General features: G+C 36.8%; 1 non-coding gene across 1 annotated transcript; it reads left to right on the forward strand.

The window, feature by feature from the left end:
• The first annotated feature begins 3439 nt into the window (after window positions 1-3439).
• LOC127099574 (small nucleolar RNA R71) lies at window positions 3440-3546 on the forward strand. The gene has a single exon (XR_007794064.1). It is a non-coding gene; the product is annotated as a small nucleolar RNA R71 (small nucleolar RNA).
• The last annotated feature ends 10287 nt before the right edge of the window (window positions 3547-13833 follow it).

Below are 13833 nucleotides of genomic sequence, written 5' to 3' on the forward strand. Positions count from 1 at the left end.
TTCATTGTGAATACCAGACGTGTGGATGAGTTGACTAGCGTGCATCATGGAACGCACGGTCTAGGCCACTTGACCTGCCACCTCAATTAATGAGGGAGATCAAGTGGCTCTCGTTTTTTGCTATTTTCTAATTTTCATTTTAATCCTTTTATTTTCATTAATTCATATTAATTTTAATATTGATCTAAAAAATATGAGAGTTTCAACAAAACCTTTCAAATAATTTCCTCTTTCATATTCTGAATTAAAATTATTTTTTGGATCATTATTAATATTTTTCATGATTTAATTGATTTTGTGATTATTTTTAACTGTTTAAAAATACTTTTAAGTCTTTTAATTGATTTTGTGATTATTTTTAACTTTGTTGACCAATTGTGATGACTTGTTTGAGTATGACTCTTGTTGTTAGGCCTTGGTCAAGGTTGATTTGACTTTGTAAAGTTAATATCATTGGAGTTTCTTATCTTTTCTTTTCTCTAGAACGGCTCCTATAGCGAAATCTATAGCATCACACATTATTTCAAAGGGTTTAGTCCAATCCGGGGTTTGTAGAATGGGTGCTGAAATTAATGATTGCTTTAAACGGTTAAAGGCTTCGATGCATTTTTCATCAAAAATGAATTCAATGTCTTTCATCCGAAGGCCAGTCAGGGGTTTTGTTATTATAGAGAATTCTTTTATGAAGCGTCGGTAGAAACCGGCGTGTCCAAGGAAACTAGGGACATCTCTAACTGTTTTAGGAGGGTTAAGGTTTTCTATAACTTCTATATTTGCTTTATCGACCTCAATGCCTCTTTCAAATATTATATGTCCTAACACTATGCCTTCTTTAACCATAAAGTGGCACTTCTCCCAGTTTAACACAAGGTTAACTTCTACACATCTCTCTAGGATTTTCTCAAGGTTAATAAGGCAGTCTTCAAAGTGTAATCCACACACCGAGAAGTCGTCCATGAATACTTCCATAAATCCGTTGAGATAATCTGCAAAGATTGACATCATACAACATTGGAAAGTAGCTGGCGCATTACAGAGTCCAAACGGAATTCGCCTGTAAGCAAATGTTCCGTAAGGACAGGTAAAGGTTGTTTTCTCTTGATCCTCGGGGTGTATGGGTATTTGGAAAAATCCAGAATATCCATCAAGATAACAAAAGTAAGAGTGTCTGGCAAGACGCTCCAGCATTTGATCTATGAATGGAAGGGGGGAATGGTCTTTTCTATTTGCCTTATTGAGCTTCCTATAATCTATGCACATACGCCATCCGCCTTCTATGTGTTTAGCGACATGCTCTCCCTTTTCGTTTTGCACGACAGTGATGCCTCCCTTCTTGGGTACCACATGTATAGGACTTACCCACCTACTATCAAAAATCTGATAGATTATACCAGCCTCCAGTAGTTTAAGGACTTCCTTCTTTACTACCTCGCTCATTACAGGGTTGATTCGTCTCTGATGTTCTCTGGATGGTTTTGAATCCTCCTGTAGCGAGATCCTATTCATACACACGAATGGGCTTATACCTTTTAAATCAGAGATGTTGTACCCTAAGGCAGAGGGGTATCTTCTTAAAACATTCAAGAGTCGATTCGTCTCGTCTTGGTTTAAGGCGGCACTAACTATTACTGGGCGGTTAATTTCTTCATCCAAAAACTCATATCTTAGGTTCTTGGGTAGTTCCTTAAGTTCTTGGGCTGGTTTTTGAGAATTTGTTGAAGGGTCTGGAGTAAGATCCAGACATTCGTGAGGTTCAGTTTCCTCTAGCTCGTCATCCTTTTCATTCGGGTTTGAAAATGGTTCAATCTTAGGTTCTCCTTGATCAAATTCTCTTATGCACTCATCTATGATATCGATCGCATAACATGCGTCTCCTAGAATTGGTGCCATCAGGAATTTTGAAAGAATGAACGTGATCTTTTCATCCCCTACTTCGAAGGTTAATTTCCCTCTTTTGACATATATTATAGCTCCAGCTATTGATAAGAAAGGTCTACCTAAAAGGATAGCGATATCTTCGTCTTCTTTGATATCCATGACCACAAAGTCTGTTGGGATATAAAGTTGACCGATCCTAAATGGGATGTCTTCTAAAATGCCTACAGGATACTTAACCTACCTATCGGCTAATTGAAGGGACATCTTAGTTGGTTGTAATTCTCCTAAGTTTAACCTTTTACATACGGCTCAGGGTATTAAACATAAACTAGCGCCTAAGTCTAGGAAAGCTTTGTCGATCACATGACTCCCTAAAATGCAAGGTATAGAAAAACTACCAAGGTCTTTCTCCTTCTTAGCAAGTTTATCCTCGGAAAAATAATTGCATTCCAAGGGTTTTGGGTCGTCAAGCCTACGCTTGTTGGTTAAGATGTCTTTGAGAAATTTGGCGTAAGACGGAATTTGGGTGATAGCTTCGGTGAAAGGAATATCTACATGAAGCTTCTCTATTACTTTTATAAATTTTTGGTATTGTTTAAGACTTTAGTTTGTCTTGGCTTCACCTTTTTTGTCGGTTTGCTTCTCGGGTTCTACCGGTTCCTCTACTAGGTTGGTAGGTATATGTTCTTCAGAAGTTTTGGGCTCGCTCATTGCTGGATTATGAGGCCCTTCGTAAGCGGTCCCACTTCGTAACGAGATAGCGTTAGCTTGCCCTCGAGGGTTCGGTTAAGGTTGTCCAGGGAATTAGCCTCCAGGTGTAGTTTGTGGGGCTTGGTTTTGTGCTACCTATAAGATCTGGGTTTCAAGCATCTTGTTGTGAGTGATTATCTGATTAACCTTGGTTCCTAATTGCGTTATAAGTTCGTTTACGTGAATGTTCTGGTTTAGGAATTCTTTATTTTGCTGAGTCTGACCCGACATAAAGCTTTGCATGATCTTCTCCAGGTTAGACTTCTGGGGCACATCTTGCATAGGTTGGTTTGGTTTTTGGGCTTGATAACCTTGCGGGCTCTGAGGTGCATGATTTTGGATAGGGTTCTGGTTTTTTTAGGAGAATTCGAATGATCTTCCATCCAGGGTTGTAAGTGTTTGAAAATGGGTTACCTTGGGCGTAATTCACTTGGTCAGTGTTCAGGTCGTTCAAAAGGTTACACTCCGCCGATTCGTGTCCTTTAGATCCACAGAGTTCACACTCTGTGTGGACTACTACTACGGTGTTAGTGTTAGTAGACATATGTTTGATCTTAAGGCTAAAACGTCCATTTTTGCCTGCATCATGTCTAGAGAGCTTACCTCATGTATTCCACCTTGGGTCTCCTTTTTCTCTATTGATGCTCGTTCAGTTCCCCATTGGTAATGGTTTTGGGCCATATCCTCAATTAGGTCACAAGCTTCAGGATAAGGTTTGTTCATCAGCGCGCCACCTGCGGCAGCGTCGATGCTCATCTTGGTGTTATAATGGAGTCCATTGTAGAAGGTATGAACGATCAACCATTGTTCTAGGCCATGGTGTGGGCAGACTCTTAATAGCTCTTTATATCTCTCCCAAGCTTCAAAAAGCAATTCTCCTTGGTTTTGAGCAAATCTAGTTATTTGGTTTCGAAGAACATCAGTCTTACTAGGGGGAAAATATCTAGCAAGGAATACTCTCCTAAGGTCTTCCCAGGTAGTTATTGAATTAGCTAGCAGTGAATCTAGCCATAAACGTGCTCTATCCCTGAGGGAGAAAGGAAATAATCTTAAACGTATCGCATAGGGTGAAGCACCGTTAGATTTAAAGGTGTCAGCTAGTTGGATAAAAACTTTTAAATGTTGATTCGGGTTCTCAGTAGCGAGACCCACGTATTGGTTCTGTTGCACTAATTGCAATAAAGACGGCTTTAGTTGGAAATTGTTAGCAGGAATAAGGGGGTTTACTATACTCGAACTAGGTTCCTCGTCCGAGGGTTGGGAGAATTCCTTAAGAGGTCTCCTATCGCAATTCTTGGCCATAACTTTCTTAATTCAGATGAGTAAGAGGCGTGTACGAGTATAACGTTCAGGTTCCTCTAAAGGATCTATGAAATTTCCGGTGCTACGGGTTCTTCGCATTTACTAGTTAATAATGCCTTAGTCTAGACGGTGTAACAACAGGGTACGAAATTTGACGAAGTTGGTCCCCGGAAACGGCGCCAAAAACTTGATCGTGTGAATTCGCAAGTGCACGAATTACGTAAAAGTAATATAAAAGAATATCAACCCCACAAAGACCAATCGTCAATCTATCGATTACTATCGTTACGGTTTTTATCTAAGACGGTATAAAAGAGATATTGGGTTTGCAAAAAAATGGTAAATAATAAATGCAGGTAAAGACAGGTTGAATGTATCTCACGTCAGTTAAGTGATGTTTCGAGTGTCTAAATAGAACTACTTATGAGGCAATATTTTCTACTCTTGAAAAGAATCCATTTAACAGGAACTGTCGCTTTCGTGTATTCAGAACCGAGTTTACCCTTAAATTAAGGCCTTTTATTGTCACTTATAAAAGGTGCGCATAAAGCCAAAGTAGTAAACTTATTTTTAAGAAATGAGACTCGTAAACTTAGTTGAAAAGTGATTTTGATTTGGAAAGTTTACCCAAGGAGTTTCCTGATTTTAAATCTATCAATGCGTCCGAAAATAGTTTCAAAAATAGTTTTTCCTTAAAGTGATAAAAATTCCTAGTTACTAAGCCAGGGTGCTTTCGCACTCCTCGGATAATTAAAACTAACCAAGTTTGTTTTAGAAAACTCAAGTTAAAAATCAAAATAGCTTTTAAAGTATTTCTAAAGATTCAATATGTGAAACATCTTTTTAACCGTGATCCTTACATTCTAACCTTTAAAAGATTTAGCAAGACATGGTAACACAAACAAACACAACGGTATTGATCATGATGAAAATAAATAAAGTAAAGCGAGTGCGGAAAATAAATAAAATAAAAGCGTAGACTGAAAGTAAATAAAATAAAAGCGATGCGGGAAATAAATAAATAAAGTGATAAATAAGAACCTGCTCCAAATGGAGGGCTTTAAATCTGGTACTAAAATAAACCTCTGATTCCTGAAGCTAAAGACAACAGCAACTCGAAGTGACCCACCTCAATCTCACTAAGGTGCGATAACCCCCCGATGTGACGGATTACCACTATTACAAATGATAAATATATGCTTAGTGTTGTAAAACTAAGTTGGATGATTTGAAATTGAAATGGAACGAACTATTTATAGAGGATTTCAGCAGCTTGCAAAGACCATGGTGCCCTCCAACTTCTCCTTAGTGGGACCGTGATTTCTAAAGGTGGCTCCCGCCATCCCTTCATGGCGCCCGCCATGTGTTTAAATGGGGTGGATCATGGGAACATGGCGGTTACCTCCTAGTTGAGGGCTGATGACTCATGGCTTCTCCTATAGCGACCGCCATGTGCAACACCATGTGTGTAATTTCGTCGCAAAACCCTAATTTTAGGTCTTTTTGCTTCGTTTCTTCCAAAAGAATTTGAAAGTGCTAAATATATGAAAACAAGATAAAAGAGAGCATAATACAAACAAAATGATAATAAAGTCCTAATAAACATGTGAAATCTGAGTCAAAAACACGGTGTAATTCAGTGTGATCAACTGCTTTGCCGAAATGTTAAGAAGAGGATGGTAGAGCTTCTTAGAGATTATGTGGATGTATTTACTTCGTCTTATCAAGATATTCTAGGTCTTGATACTAACGTTGTTGAGCATAGATTTCCGTTGAAGACAGAGTGTTCGTCGGTTAAGCAAAATTATAAGAAGAACTCACCCTGACATGGCTGTCAAGATTAAAGAAGAAGTTCAAAAGCAGATTGATGTTGGGTTCCTTGTTACTGTTGAGTATCCTATGTGGGTGTAAAACATTGTACCCATTCCAAAGAAAGATGGTAAAGTTCGGATGTGTGTTTATTATAGAGACTTGAACAAAGGTAGTCTGAAAGATAATTTTCCTCTCCCACACATTGAAATGTTGGTAGATAATATGGTTAAGTTCAATGTCTTCTCCTTTATGGATGAGTTCTACGGTTATAATCATATCAAGATGGAACCCGCGGACATGGAAAAGACAACATGTATCACACCTTGGGGAACATTTTGCTATAGAGTAATGCCTTTTGGTTTAAAGAATGTTGGTGCAACGTACCAAAGAGGCATGACTACTCTTTTCCATGACATGATGCACAAAGAGATAGAATTCTATGTTGATGATATGATTGCTAAGTCGAAGACTGGAGAAGATCATGTTGAGTATTTTTTGAAGTTGTTTCAGCGGTTGAGAGAGTTTAAACTCCAGTTGAATCCTAATAACTGTACTTTTGGTGTCCATTCAGGAAAGTTGTTGGGTTTCATTGTCAACCAGAAAGGTATTGAAGTAAATCCTGATAAAGTTAGAGCTATTTAAGAGATGCCTGCATCAAAGACAGAAAGGCAAGTCAGAGGGTTCCTTTGGCGTCTGAATTATATATCCATATTCATATCTCACATGACTTCTATGTGTGGGCCCATGTTCATGCTTCTCCACAAAGATCAAGGTTGTGTTTGGACAAAGGACTTCCAGAAAGCTTTTGACATTGATCAGTGCATTTTGATTCACATTCTTCTATATTTATACTTATGCATTTCCATGTTTTAGTTTGGTTATTTTTCCCTTTTAATGTGTTTTTATAATTTATCTTATTTTTACACTTATTTGTTTTTCGTAGTTTATTTTCAGCATTAGCAGTCTGCATGAATAAATTCATAACTGGAGCTAGGAGTATCGGATCGAGGCGTGCTATCAGTCGTTGGAAAGCTAAGAGAACGAGATACGACTTTCATGAAGAAGTCAGAAGCTAATTCGGATTGTAGAATGGTTGAAAATCCGTTGAAGTCTTCAGCACTAGATTTATATTTTGTGTTGGGTTATTTAGTTTGGGCCTGGGTTATGTTTTAACCAAATTAGGGTTATTCTACTTTTCTTATAACCTAAGCAGCCAAAAACAGTACACGGTATCACTATTCACAAAAATTTGAAAGCTTGTTTGAATTCCATAGAGAACTAATCCCTCTAATTCGATCTGCCGTAATTCAGGTTCCAAAACTTGAGATTATTATAATGTTAATTTTAGTTTAATTCCTTTCAATTATATTTTGTGTTCTTGTATGCTTAATTCGATTGCATGAAATATATTGATTCAATTTGGTTGATTGTATGATCCTAACATAGGCACGTCACGTTTGCTTAATTCATTTTTGTGTCTGATCAATCATGTTTGCTTAGTCCATGAAAACTTATCCCGTTTGCTTAATTCGGACAATAGGATCATCCATCTCACAAACTTCACTGCGCTTGTCATTGAGTTTGTATCTAAATAGGAATAGATAATCCGCTTAGGGTATTAAAATTATATTAATCGATGATAGTAGGAACTGAATCGGTAGATTGAATTATTTGATAATCACTTATTTCAAGAATTGCTTTTAATAATCACTTTTTCTTAATCGAACATCAAACCAAACAACCCCCCCTTAAGTCGATTTTACCTTTGGATAATAATAACTTTAAGGCAGTTAGTTGTCCCTAATGTGAAATATAATGGCCTGTGTATCGAATATCCTGAAGCTGACACTCCTTTTGAACTAAAATCTGGTTTGATACACTTGTTGCCAAAGTTTAATGGTCTTGCAGGTGAGGATCCACATAACCATCTCAAAGAATTCCAGGTTGTATGCTCTACACTGTTAAGGCCTGAAGGAATAACTGAAGACCATATCAAACTTCGAGCTTTTCCTTTTTCATTGCAGGGTGCAACAAAGGATTGAATATATTATCTTGAGCCAAATTCGATCACAAGCTGGAATGCTCTAAAAAGAGTGTTCTTAGAGAGATACTTTCCTGCCTCTAGAGCAGCCTCAACCAGAAAGGATATTTGTGGTACTAGACAGAGTAATGAGTCATTGTTCGAGTATTGGGAGAGATTCAAACACTTGGTATCCAGCTGCCCTCAGCACCAGATCACCGAGCAACTACTCATCTAGTACTTTTATGAGGGTTTGATACTGATGGATAGGAACATTCTTGATGCTGCTAGTGGTGGAGCACTTGTTGATTAGACTCCAGCTGCTACCAAAGCCCTTATCGAAAATATGTCTCTTAATTCCCAACAGTTCACTACTAGAGACAATTTTGTGCAAAGCAAACATCATCAAGGAGTATCTGCTTGAACCTCCTATCTTGTCTCCTCTAGTGGAAGGAAGACCTTTGATTATGTACTTGATTATATTAGAAGAGTCCATGAGTTATTTTCTTGGTGTAAGACCCTAATTTTGACCCTAAGATTCCTCATGACATTATATCATTGCACATTGCATTTGCCTCAAGGATCATAGCATCTTGGCTCCTAACCCTTGGGTTGGGACTTGTGTGAGTTGGTTTGAGACCACCAAGAATGATTGACTTGTGTATTATTGCCTTTCTTATTTTGTTTACTAACGAAAAGCACAAAAATATGTCACTAACCTCTTTTGTTTTGAAGCTCAAGCAGTCATGTGATCCAAGGCTCCTGGGATGCCCCTAAGCCCATTGAAATGGCCAGGTGAAGGTGAAAGCAAGCATGACAATGGTTCAAAAAACTCTCAATCGTCATATATGCCTCCCAAGAATCTCAATTTGTCAATTTGATCAAGATAAACCAAAGGGCTTGAGGATTGTTTCCCAAGGAAACCCTTATTCATATGTGCATTGACTGTGCCTTGCTCATGAAGCAACCTCAACCCATGATCAGATACAATCAAGTAAAGTTCTTTAATTAATAATTTTATGCATATATGAGCCTGGGTGAGTGTCCTCAATCATCAATTCATCATGGTTTGAAGTTTGGACTTGAGAAGTTGATCAGTCACTTCATCTGACTATTTTGAAATACACTGAGACCTAACTTTTGATGTGTTTGTCAAATGAAGATGACCCCAAGAGAAAACATGTTCTTAAGAACCTTATGAACAACTTTCATGTTAATCAAAAATTTATTTGAAGCTTGGAAGGTCATCATCTATTTCAAAACATTATAGGTTATTTTGACTGAAACCCTAATTTTGGGTCAACTTCCCAAGGACCTAACTCCTTCATTTTTCATGATTTTGAGGTGGGATTAATTGCATTGGAAATTTTAAGATGCTAATTCATTTTTTATGTTGAACAAATTTTCATAATCCTAAACGAAACACATGTGATAATGCAAAACATTATAGGTCACTTTGGACCAAAGGCATTGAAATGTGAAAAAGTCCAACTTCAAGTGCCCATAACTTTCTCATTAAAAATACAAATGATGCAAAATTTAAGTACAAATTGATTTTTTTGAAAAGATATACAACTTGTATGTTTAAGGTTTTGTCATTTGGAGCTTGCATCATTGAAACAGAAGGGCTTGAAGTTGGTCCATTTTGACAAATTTCTCATGCACATGTTTTGCACCTTGAACTTTATGATCATTTTTCATTAATTTCCCAATCCCAAATGGATTTTTGTTCAACATAAGAATTGTTACTCATCTCAATACCTTTCCAACCATTACCCACAAGTCCATGTTTCATTTTGGTAAGAGGTATTTTCGAAGAAGGGAAGATTTATGTGCATTTTTGGAAACTATGTCGAAACTTCATGCACACTCATTTACAATGCCATCTACACGTCCATTTCAGCTTAATATGATTTCAGCATGCCAAATCAATTGCATTTGGGCCTCACATACGCATGTACAGGCCCATGCATGGAGGCCCTCATTTCATGCACACATGAACTTTGCATGACTTACATCACCTTGTGCTATAAATAGAGATGCTCAGCTTCATTCACAATAAACCTTAAGGCGCCTTACATGCTGCAGAACTGAATCCTCACCGTACTCAAAAGGAATTTTTGCATTTCACTTCAATTTTTCAAATTCAATTTTCAACTTCCTTGGTTGATGATTGGACTCTAATTCCTTAGCCTAGCTCTATTTCCATCTCAAGAACACACTGCTATCAAGAATTGGGAAGGATCGTGCTTCATAGAGTTGCACTTCAAAGGTTGTTGTTCAAACTTTTTCACTTCCAATCTCACTGGATCTTGCTCATTTCTCGTGTTTGATTGCTCCTCTGAAGTCCTCTCATAAGAGGCAATTGAATTGTGTATTTAATTTCACGAATCCATCAAGTTCAGATTGAACACCATAATTTTCTCTCTTTGATTTCTCTTTCTATGAGAGTCTAGAGGAGAAACCAATGGCACAGGGGTGATGTACATCACCCCAGCTTTCCAATGATATGAGGATCGTCCATTTTGGTTGAGATTTCATGACCTGCAACTTCCACCGGAGCTAGCATGCTCGTTGGAGAAGACGGTGGTGTACAATTATGCAATGTTATGACTATTTTTAATTCTTTATGTTTCTCATTTGACTAATGCCTACCATGCGCGCGCGCCTCACATCCTCTAGATCTTCCACGTCATTTAATGAATTAAGATCCAACGCGCCAGGCTTTTCCTATTTTCTGATTTTTTATTTTATTTCCTTTTATTTCAATAATATATAACTCTTTCATTTTAAATCCAAAAAATATGGGACCAATTGCATTATTTCCCTTTTTAATTCTAGTTTCAGAAAATGATTTTTAATATTTTTTATTTTTTCATTTCATATTTTTTGTGAATTTTCTCTTTTCTGATTATTTTTAATTCATTTTAAATAGTTTCCAATATTCAAAAAATGCAAAAATATTTTCTTAACATCTTTGAATGATGATGAATCTATGAAAAATATTCTCATCAATTTCCAAATTGATTTTAGAATTACTTGAGATTTTAGTTCAATTATGTTATTTTTTATTCATTTTTAATTGTTTAAAAATAGTTTCTGGTTTCCAAAAATGCTGAATTTTTTTGTCAAACTTTGTTGGTTAGCCTTGACATATGAGGGGCTTAACCTTCTTTGATTCAAATCTAATTCATCTTGATCAAAGATCAATTGAATGGCTTTGCATTAGAGATAGGTTGCTTATTGGTCAAGCAAGAAACCTAAATCAATACAAGATCATTCTTCTTTCCTTTTGGCATGGCAAGTTGTAGGAGCTTGGCTTACTAGTCATGGTCTCTAACTTGTATTTGTTGCCTATAGTTTTATTGACCGGCCTCAGATAGGTGTGACTACTACGTTAGTCCACTTACGATTGCTTAACATAACGCTAAATTGCCTTATGGCCCACTAACATTGACTATTAACACTAACTTTTAATTCAAGTCATTTAATTCTTGCAATTTACTTTAATGCAATTTAATTTCTTTCACATTAATTCATTTACTTTTCCCCTTTGCTCACTTGAGCTCATGTTTATGTTAATGCAATTTGCCTTTTGCTCACTTGAGCACATTATTGTGTATATACTATTGTGCTTGTTTTGTTCTGATTGTATGCATCCAATGCAAATGAACAAAGGACTTAGATTCTAGGACCTAACTAAGCTAATGGAGTTTAAAGAGCAACTAGGCCTCATGCCTTTAGAATGCTATAAAAAATGTCAAAGAGCAACTAGGCCTCATGCCTTTAGAATGCTATAAAAAATGTCAAAGAGCAACTAGGCCTCATGCCTTTAGAATGCTTAATCTTGAAGAAGGCTTGGAAAGGACTTAATTATAAACTCCCTCTTGTCCATTCTTTATTTGTTTTGAGGAACTTTTTGATTTGTGTGTTCTTGTGTGCTAGGGATCCAAACTTTCCAAGTAGAAGAACCATTGTCATGAACATCCAAAGTTAGAGATACAAAAGCCATTGGAAGATTCCTAGGAGCTTGATTGTTTGCTTGATTGCTTGAGTTATTTTCTATTTGCTTGCTAATTCCAAAGGATGGGAGCAACTTGGATCATCACTATGATCTCAAGAAGGGGACTCCATTGTGGTCTTATTTCTCTTCCTTTATCTTTGTATGTTTAGGACTTAGCCATTCTTCTTCTTCCCTCCACTCTAACCCAAGCCAAACTTTTGTGCAAACATTAACATTGTTTTCAAAATTAGAAACCAAAGCATTATGCTTTTAATTTTCCAAACTCTTTTCATAACACTTATTTTGAATTGAATCCTTAAGTCAACTTTGACCATACTTTGTGAATACTTTTCATTTGTAAATACAACTCACTCAATTGTTTTGTGGTTCCAATGGCCACTTTTGCCAAAGCTTTTCATAAACATTATCTATTAGGTTTTAGTTATCCTAAAGGTTGATATAATACTCACCTATATCCTGAGTGATGGACTATAAGACTTCCATGCTTATTATATGGTTAACCCCTCACTAGCATGTTGAAGTTGTCCTCACATGGTGGATTTGTGGTTTCAGGCTGAGTTTTCTCCTTTTGATAACAAAATATCTTAAGGCTTTTGATCAATCAATTCACCAACTTCTTTTGAGATTTTTACCCCGAACTACGAGGTTTTGATCCTAATCTTTTTTAAGATGGTACGTAGGCAATGGGTTTATCCATTCAAATACAAAATTGTATATAATTTGTATATTCTTCTCTCATCTCCCCAATCATGTTTGCACAAATATTTTTTACAAATACCAACCTACCTTACAACAATTTTGAAAAGGGCTCCCTTAGAGTACTAAGGATGTTTTGGGTGCTTAAAGCCTTCCCATTGCATAACCAACCCCCTTACCCCAATCTCTGACATTTTTATTAGTTTTTGATTTGATAAAACTTCTCGGTTTTTGTTCGCTTTCTAACCTTTCCTTTGGATAAATAGAAGTGCGGTGGCGACTCGAATTGTATGATTTACTTTTAATTTAGTCAATAAATCTAAAGGTAACGAATACCCCGCTACAGAAAAGTCACGACTCTGCTGGGGATTCATTTGCCTACTTTTCACCTTTGTTGTATTGTATTGTTTATATTATTTTGTGACATATTTTTGTGCAAATTTGGGATGACTGTATTGTTTGTAATGTATGAATTGCTTAATTTATCAATTTCTTGTGTGCTTGGTGGTCTCTTATGAGATGAGTTCTATACCCGAACTCGAGTGCACTTATGATAGGAGAATGGAATAGTCTTGTTGACTTGTGTGGAGTTATTCCTTAGCAAGTTGACTTGCAAGCCCATTCACTTGGTGGAGGTTATGTTGGGATCAATAATGTCACACGAGTAGTTGTGGTTAGGCATTACTCTTTCCAATATAGGCCTTAGAAGCCAAGGACCTTAGATTACCTAGCCCATCTTGGCCTATTTTTAGGATGTAGTGCGAAGGTTGTTCAAGTGTAAGATTTGATACGATTGTTATGCGATACTACACTTATAAGAGTCTCTCTTGAGAATATTTTTGGAATACGAGTAGTCGTTTATCCCATAATATCCGAAAGATTGGATGATGAATATGGGAACTTCTTGTAGAACATGATTGTCAGGTTTAACCGTAGTACACTCCCTTTGGGTTGTTCTTAACCGAGACTCCATGCTCGTGACTTGCAACAAACCCTTGATTCATGGTTGATTCATTCTTGTATATCCTTAATATCAATGGAACTTAGGTGTTTATAAGGTGTAAACCATAATCCACCAAAATGGATGATTGATATTAAGGATGACTTGATCCATCCCTTTAAGACCCCAATTTTGACCCTAAGATCCCTCATGGCATCATAACATTGCATTTGCAAAGCCTCAAGGATCATAAGCATCTTGGTTCCCTTGGCCTTTGGGTGGGACCTCTTGTGAGGGGTTTGAGATCACCAAGCATGCTTGAATTGTATATTATTGTTTTTCTCATTTTGTTTACTAACCAAAAGCACAAAAATATGTCACTAACATCTTTTGTTTGTAGCTTGAGCAAAT

Source organism: Lathyrus oleraceus, chromosome 6 (genome assembly GCF_024323335.1).
Source record: "Lathyrus oleraceus cultivar Zhongwan6 chromosome 6, CAAS_Psat_ZW6_1.0, whole genome shotgun sequence".
Lineage (NCBI taxonomy): Eukaryota > Viridiplantae > Streptophyta > Magnoliopsida > Fabales > Fabaceae > Lathyrus > Lathyrus oleraceus.